Source organism: Hoplias malabaricus, chromosome 5 (assembly GCF_029633855.1).
Source record: "Hoplias malabaricus isolate fHopMal1 chromosome 5, fHopMal1.hap1, whole genome shotgun sequence".
NCBI lineage: Eukaryota > Metazoa > Chordata > Actinopteri > Characiformes > Erythrinidae > Hoplias > Hoplias malabaricus.
This window is the reverse complement of record NC_089804.1, coordinates 51826188-51834963: the sequence shown is the minus strand read 5'-3', so window position 1 is coordinate 51834963 and position 8776 is coordinate 51826188. Positions and strand designations below refer to the sequence as shown.

General features: G+C 41.6%; 1 long non-coding RNA gene across 1 annotated transcript; it reads left to right on the top strand.

Moving 5' to 3' along the window:
* Positions 1-4504: 4504 nt before the first annotated feature.
* Positions 4505-8738, top strand: LOC136696139 (uncharacterized). The gene is made up of 3 exons (XR_010802574.1): positions 4505-4686; positions 8413-8444; positions 8598-8738. It is a non-coding gene; the product is annotated as an uncharacterized lncRNA (long non-coding RNA).
* Positions 8739-8776: the final 38 nt, after the last annotated feature.

Genomic DNA, 8776 nt, shown 5'->3' with positions numbered 1-8776 from the left:
CAGAACCCTTCTGAAGTTTTTACTATGTTGAAAATGTATAAATTCAGCTTTAAAATGATTTTTTGCATGTTTTTTTTTTCTGTTTTGCACATTGGAGTACACAGTATACAACAAACATCAACAACATCTAAATCAGCTGTGAGTGCGATGCTGTAAAAGCAGCTTCCCACATGCATATGGACTTGTGATGCAGAAACAGAAAAGCAGCTGGAAAGGCTTGGGCTTAAGTGAGACGAAAAGTGATTGTTTGTTAGCTGCATGAAAGACAGACGGGCCAAATAAAGGGAATCAAGTTGCATCAGGTTTCATGGTCTCTTGTCAGCATGGTGCTGCTACTGAGAAGAGCCAAGCTGTGGAAGGTGTGGATCCACGTGGGTCCAGGGCTAGTGCTAAACTTCCTATTGATTGTGCCGCTCCTTTAGGGCAAAAGCAACTTCAGAGCCTTAGTTAACTCCCCTCAGCCTCCTGCTAGAGCTTATGGATTGGTGGGCCGCCTCAAAGCTGCCTGTCCTCCGGCGCATTGTTTTGTGCCCCTTGCACAGTCAATATTAAGCTTGGCTAATGTGATATAGAGGCAGCTGGAGGAGCCTCAGTTATTACCATGACACTGCAGCGTGAGGGGTGTAATACCATTAAAAATAAATCAGCTGGTTTGATGATTTGGCATGGTAGGGGGATTTTGGAAGACATTTGTCGGGGCAGTTGCTATAATTCTATTATGTATTCTAAAGAGAACCTCCGAGGAACAATCGAGGCCCTTCCCCTAATTCAGCATAATTCAATTTGTTTTCACCAAAGGCCTGAAAAAGGGGAAGGGGAAAACAGAAAGTTTACCTTTCCAATTGGAAAATCAGCAGCCATGGAGACTTCTCCTTTTCAATTGTTAAAGCACACCTTGGAGTCAAGTAAAACTGTAGCTTTCTCTTTGCTTTACCAAAAACCTCTAGATAACTATTTAGGGTTAAGCTTAGAAACATCTTAATATACATAGTTAATTACATGAAAATAATGCATATGACACATTCTTATGGTATGTAGCTATTTAATACGACACACATATAATATCTGGAATACAGTTATTTTAAATATGTAAACACTTGTAAACACTGCATAAAAACAAGTGTCTGTCTGTGTGTGTGTGTGTGTGCGCATACGTGCATCTTTGAAGGGGCTGTAGAGGGGGCTGAGGGGATTTGACTGGGAGATTTAGGGAACGTGAGGCCTAGAAATTAATCTATTTAATCGGTCTGAAGAAAGGTGACTTCTCTGTCCGCTCGGCAGACTCCACTTTGCATAGTAGATACTTTTTAAAACATGCACGTGAGGCCACTGTCATCCTGCCCCCATCTGCCCTCACACACACCCACTCAAACACCCACCCACACACACACACACACACACAGGAACATAAGATTAGTATCCAATACATTTTTTTTTATGTATTGGTACTTGTAAACAGAACTTGAGTGTACACATTTAAACTTGGGTGTTTTCAGCTCATTGCCACTGTGCTTTATTGCTTTTGTCACTCTGTGAAAGCAAGTATTAATTTCACTATTTTTGTGCTGAGTAGAAACCTATCAGCGGGATGCTGCTGAGTGTGAACTGAATGTGAGCAAATAATACTTGGATAATATTGTACATGTGTTGATCACATCTGTTGGCATCATTATTGTGGGTGTGGCTACATTTTTTTAAATCATCTGCATCAAAAATATGTGATGTGCACACTGAAGTGTTTAAATCTGTTTTCGGCTTTTGATTCAGCGCAGCAGGTTAGTGTCGCAGTCACACAGCTCCAGGGACTTGGAGGTTGTGAGTCCCGCTCCGGGTGACTGTCTGTGAGGAGTGTGGTGTGTTCTCCCTGTGTCTGCGTGGGTTTCCTCCGGGTGCTCCAGTTTCCTTCCACGGTCCAAAAACACACGTTGGTAGGTGGATTGGTGACTCAAAAGTGTCCATAGGTGTGAATGTGTGAGTGTGTGTGTTGCCCTATGAAGGACCGGCGCCCCCTCCAGGGTGTATTCCCACCTTGCGCCCAATGATTCCAGGTAGGCTCTGGACCCACCGCGACCCTGAACTGGATAAGGGTTACAGATAATGAATGAATGAATTAATATATATTATTAAAACTTTCAAATGAAAATTAATATATATGTGAACATGATTTTTTTTTTCAATTTTTTATATGCTATAGATTTCATGTATGAAATTTGCAGTCAAAGACAGTATTGTCTAAAACTTAAGTGTACAAATGAGACAGTGTTTCATATCAAAGGGCTGGGGCATTCCTTATGAGCTTGAATTGTAAGAAAGCAACAGATGTGTGGGTGGAGATAGAGGGACTAGGTGTATATTTAAACAGAATGAAGGCAAAGGTGTATAGTTATTTCTAAAATACTTTAAATATGCAATTTTGATGAACAGAGATGAGATTTTCACCTCATAAGGTTTTAATGTTGTAATTAGGGACAAGAGACAAACTTTAAATGAAAAACACTTTGGCAATTGATGAGTATAACTACCATCTATGAATTTGTTTCCTGCTCTACATATAATAAACATATATACCTACCAGCCATAATATTAAAACTGCCAGGTGAACTGAATAACATTGATTATGTTGTTACAATGGCACCTGCTGAGAGGGTATGATATATTAGGCAGCCGAAGAACAGTCTGCTCTAATCCGACACGGCTATTTGACACTTTTGGTGGCGAGACTGTTTGGTCAGAGCATCTTCAAAATAGCAAGTTAATGGTAGGTACCAACCGCGACCCTGAAATGGAGAAGCGGAAAAGAGAATGAATGAAAAAATGAATGGTAGGTACCAACCAAAGTAAACAACCAGTCATCCAACAATGGGGTCATGATGTCCATTCTGAACCCTGTCCACAAACATATAAGCCTATAATAGGCATGTGAACATCAGAACTGGACCAAGGGGCCATGGAAGACAGTGGCCTGCTCTAATGAACCCAAGTTTCATTTTCCATCTTGCTAATGTCTAGGTGTGTGTGCATTGGTTGCCAGGAGAAAAGACTACACCAGGATGCACTATGGGAAGACGACAAGCTGGTGTAGGTAGTGTGATGCTCTGGGCAATATCCTCTTTATGTAGGAAAATGCAACACACCTAAAAGTGGTTCAGGAATAGACCTCCAAATTCCACAGATTGAAAAGCAGCTGTGGGAAGTGCTGGAAAAACTGGTCTATGGAGGTCTTACCAAAACCTTCAAGGATATGCTGCTAACATCTTGACATCAGATTCCCTTAAAGTTTTATGAAGTCCATCCTTGTGGGGATCATCAGGGGGACTAAATATTGTGCAGGTGATATTAAAATTATGGCTGATTTATGTACAATATGCAAATTACTTAAATAAACGTTGGTGGTTTTCTAAATAAAAAAAACCTGAACAACATCAAGAGACAATACATTGTCTGCAAACATACATTGGTTGATTTTAACATATTACAGAACTACAGAGTGAAATGTGTTCAACCTGCGTGAACTGTACACTGAGTTAAGGATTTCTTCACATAGTTTAAACATTATTTAAATAATGCACACTGACGTGACATTCAGATGACTACTTACATAAGTCTGTATACAATGCAATCAAATCCTCTTAAAGGTCATCCAACATCTACTGTAAAGTCTGCCCAGAAGAGTAGAAACTTATTGACAAAAGAGGGACAAATATCTTATTGTTTAAACAGAGTTTTAGACGTGATGTTTTTCCAGTTTTTCATTCACAGTCTCAATTACTGATTTTTCCGTCATTACCTTCTCGTTATCCTTTGTAAATTAGATTTGCAATTTTAATTCAGCACAATGAAAGCATTTTCAGCTTAATTATTTTAGATGAGGCCTGCTCATTATTGTATCTCTCATAGTTATTTGTAATATTGCTATTAGTTTGTTTAAAATCATTTTGAAATGATTAAAACTAGTTAGATGTTGTCCAGAGGTCAGGTCCCATGGTGGACCAGCAGTGCCCTACAGTCAGACAATTGCCTGTAGTTTATATTTACCTTGCTAAAGCTTAAAATACCTTCAATTGCAATCAATGCAAATTTTTCACGATGTGTATATTCTAAAATTACGTTTATTCGACCAATTGGCTCCCTATCATTATCCTGGCAACAGATAACTTCATGTCAAAATGCTGCCTTAAGGCACGTCTCAGGAGACAATAGCAGCAGCGTAACATTCACGCAAAGCCACCAACCAAAGGCAAACTTAAAAAGTGCTAGTAAATACTGCTTTTTGATCCAGCAGCGATAGTATGTAGTCCACAAATACATTTATTCTAAATTTAAAAAATGACCAAACACATCGACAATAAATTATAATAAAAGCATATTTTTAAATATATGTGTATTTTACATGTGCATTTTCTAAAGAGCATGAGCACATGGACTGGATTTGAGGTGTTCTGAATTAGTTGTAAGTTGTTTCTTGTGTTGTTTTGAAGCACTGTTTACCGAGAGTCCCCATTTACCTGAGTCCCGCTTAGTAACGGCTGACGGTGCAGAGAGCCGTTGGTCTCGCGCTGGGGTTCCACTGACGCCATTGTTCTGCAGCGCGAGACACAAACGGCGATTTCAAGGCCCATTGAGCGCGCGATGGATTGAGCTCCAAATCCACCGAGAGGCGGAGAGGCTTCGATTAGTGCAAGAAAGGTAATAAGAGAAATAAACCCCTGCTTCCCCCCGTGTCCGACACACGCAAGTATCACCCAAAAGCCAGACTCTTAAGTTTGACTTTCTGATAGAACAAGTCCTCTGCAGGGAACAAAACCTGGTTAAGCCCCGTGTGCTCATTTAAATGCACTTTTGGGGTTCAAATGTATTTAAATGTATAAAAGGTGAACTGTGCTAAACTTTTTTCACTCCTAAATACAGTAATTTTCCAGAAGTTTGTTTTCCATACAGGAATACTTAGAACATTAAAAAAAACATGCAGAGGATATATATTCTAACTTTCTATTGTACTTTATTAATTCATTCATTCATTATCTGTAGCCCTTATCCAATTCAGGGTCGCGGTGGGTCCAGAGCCTAACCGGAATCACTGGGTGCAAGGCAGGAATACACCATGTAGGGGGCGCCAGTCCTTCACAGGGCACCACACACACATTCACACATTCACTCACACCTATGGACACTTTGAAGTCACCAATCCACCTACCAACGTGTGTTTTTGGACTGTGGGAGGAAACCCACGCAGACACAGGGAGAACACACCAACTCCTCACAGACAGTCACCCGGAGCAGAAATCGAACCCACAACCTCCAGGTCCCTGGAGCTGTGTGACTGCGACACAACCTGCTGCTCCACCGTGCCGCCCTCCTTTATCAATTTCATCTTAATTCTTGGAGATTTAAAATTTTGCTGTGCATGCATTAAACCAGTGGTTCTCAAACATTTTCTGTCGTTCCCCACCTCAGATGAAAGAATTTCCGTACCCCACCTGTCCCATATCACCCCCAAAAAAAGGTAATAAAACACACATGCAGGTTTACCATTTTATATTTAAGTAACATCAACTTGTATCTCTAAATCAGTAGCTTAACATTATAAAACCAGATACATTACATTGATGTTCAAAAATACAGAAAATTGGCCTAATTAAACAGTGCTTCAGTTTCTTACTTTTCAATCTGTGCAAAAATGAGCAAAGGCAGGTGAAAGGACGTAGGAGCGAGTTTGATATTGGTGAGGGAGTCAAAGCCCAGCCCCTACCCAAAATATTAGATAGCTATAAACTGATTCCTGTAGGCAGTAAAATACTGCATTTATAATTAAGTTGAACCATATGAGGCTGTGTCCCAAACAACACACTATGGAAGTATACATACTACACTATATATATAATTCAGTGCAGGTTGGGACACAGCCAGAGACTAACGTTAACTGAACACAGCTCATATTAACGTTAACTAACTCAGATCCTCCTCTGTTTCCCTAGCCGTTATATACTAGCCGCCTTTATAACTGTAATTAGCCGTTATATTGATCTGTTGTGCTCTCGTTACTGACCTCTGGCCCAGAGCTGGTAAAAAAAAAAAAACTTTATAAACCAGACTCTGACGGTGAACCGAAAGCCAGTAAACTTCTATATTTGGAGCAGTTTTATATTTGAACAGGCGCCTTAATGAAGGCTTGAAGAAGACGCTAAAACGCGTTAATCTAAGAGGCGCTTTTTCAAAATAAAAGCATATTTTGATTCCAGGCAAGCTACGTTTTTCTCGGGTCCTATCTAATGCGCTTTTATTATATTTAAGGGATATTAATGAATCCATTGTGAGTGGGTGGTTTTTACTGAGTAAGCTTTATAGGCAAAACAGAAAGGTATTATTAAAGACAGACTCAATAATAAAGAAATGCTCATTTCTTTAGATTCCTTGCGCCCCACCTGCAATACCCACACGCTCCACTAGTGGGGCTGGAACCACACTCTGAGAAACGCTGCATTAAACTAATGGCAATGGCAGGTCTTTTTATTATGATTATGTCTAAATTGATGTAGGATTGGCAACAGCGATAGAAAAAGGACAATAAAGCTGGTAAATGTGCCGTTTGCAGTACAGAAATATACGGTGTGTTTGTAGCCGTTGATTTGCGGGTTCTGTCCCGGGAGAACATAGACCTGTAAATATTTGAGAAATGCTGACATCTAGCGGCCACAGTTGATCGTTGCATGACTGATGGCGCAAGCTCATCTATCCACTTTACTACATGTCCCACCTCAGATTTGTTTACGGTGAACGTGATAGGAATCAGGGGTCATAATGACTACAAACACAGTACAGACATTTCCTTACAATCCAAAATGACCTACATTTGTTTTATTTTTCCCTCTTAAGAAAAACAAAACAAAGGTCGCTTTATTGGGGCGGCACGGTGGTGCAGCAGGTAGTGTCACACAGCTCCAGGGACCTGGAGGTTGTGGGTTCGATTCCCGCTCCGGGTGACTGTGGTGTGTTCTCCCCTCTGGGTGCTCTGGTTTCCTCGCACAGTCCAAAAACACATGTTGGTAGGTGGTTTGGCGACTCAGAGGTGTGTGTGTGTGGGGCCTTGTGAAGGACTGGCCTCTCCAGGGTGTGTTCCTGCCTTGCACCCAATGATTCCAGGTAGGCTCTGGATCCACTGTGACCCTGAACTGGATAAGGGTTACAGATAATTAATGTGACTTTATTCTTAAATTATAGGAATGAAAATCATAAGTTTAGGGCAGCAGGTGGTGTTGCTGCCACATGACTCCAGGGTCTCAGGGGTCCTGGGTTTCCTCCAGCTGTTCTGATTTCCTCAGCCCAAACACCCAGGTGTGAGTATGAGAGTGACTGGGTGAGTGTTTGAAGCCCTGTGATGGACTGATGCCTGGTCCAGGATGTGTTCCTACCTTGTTTAACATGGTTTTGTGTTGAATGAATGAATGAGGGGCGGCACGGTGGCGCAGCAGGTAGTGTCGCAGTCACACAGCTCCAGGGGCCTGGAGGTTGTGGGTTCGATTCCCGCTCCGGGTGACTGTCTGTGAGGAGTTGGTGTGTTCTCCCCGTGTCCGTGTGGGTTTCCTCCAGGTGCTCCGGTTTCCTCCCACAGTCCAAAAACACACGTTGCAGGTGGATTGGCGACTCGAAAGTGTCCGTAGGTGTGAATGTGTGTGTGTCTGTGTTGCCCTGTGAAGGACTGGCGTCCCCTCCAGGGTGTATTCCCGCCTTGCGCCCGATGATTCCAGGTAGGCTCTGGACCCCCTGCGACCCTAAATTGGATAAGCGGTTACAGATAATGGATGGATGGATGGATGAATGAATGAGTTAATGAGTAGAAGTTTAGGCCACTGGTAAATATGAGTGATTTAGAGGGGGATTAAAATCCAATACACTAAGACTTAAACATCCAAATATGTGGATATATTTTATAATTACTTGGAGTTGGTGTGTTCTCCCCGTGTCCGCGTGGGTTTCCTCCGGGTGACTGTCTGTGTGTTCTCCCTGTGTCCATGTGGGTTTCCTCTGGGTGCTCTGGTTTCCTCCCACGGTCCAAAAACATACGTTGGTAGGTGGATTGGTGACTCAAAGTGTCCGTAGGTGTGAGTGAATGTGAGGGTGTATTCCCGCCTTGCGCCCCATGATTCCAGGTAGGCTCTGGACCCACCGCGACCCTGAACTGGATAAGAGGTTACAGAGAATGAATGCTTTGTGACAAAATTGATTTGATTTAAGATCAGTGCTAAACCTCAGTTAAAGAAATATAAAGGATATCAGCTTTTGAAAGTATTCAAATGTGATGTATTTTACATACATTCCTGAATTATATATTCTTTAATTAGAAAAGGTCTGAATACATGTATACACACTTTGGGTACTAGTTCTGTTGTGTGATTTATATTTTTCTGTGTCCAGATCATCACGAGATGACAGGGAAACCATTTGAGGTGAGTAAAAACAGATGTATTATTCCAAAAATGCAAAAAAGTACAAAAATAGGGCATCTATTAATATCTCTCTCACTCTCTCTCTCTCTCTCTTACACACACACACACACACACACCATCTGACCTAAATATAAAACATATAAAAACAAGCAGAGAGTTATGAAACTGTCTGTGACAGCACTCCCACACTAAACACTTTCTCATGCACATCACACACTCCTACACCTCTCAAACACACACATGCACTGCCCTCCACAGCACTGATCAGTCTGTTCGGATTAGTCTCTCTCTCTCTCTCTCTCTCTCTCTCTCTCTCTCTCTCTCTCTCTCTC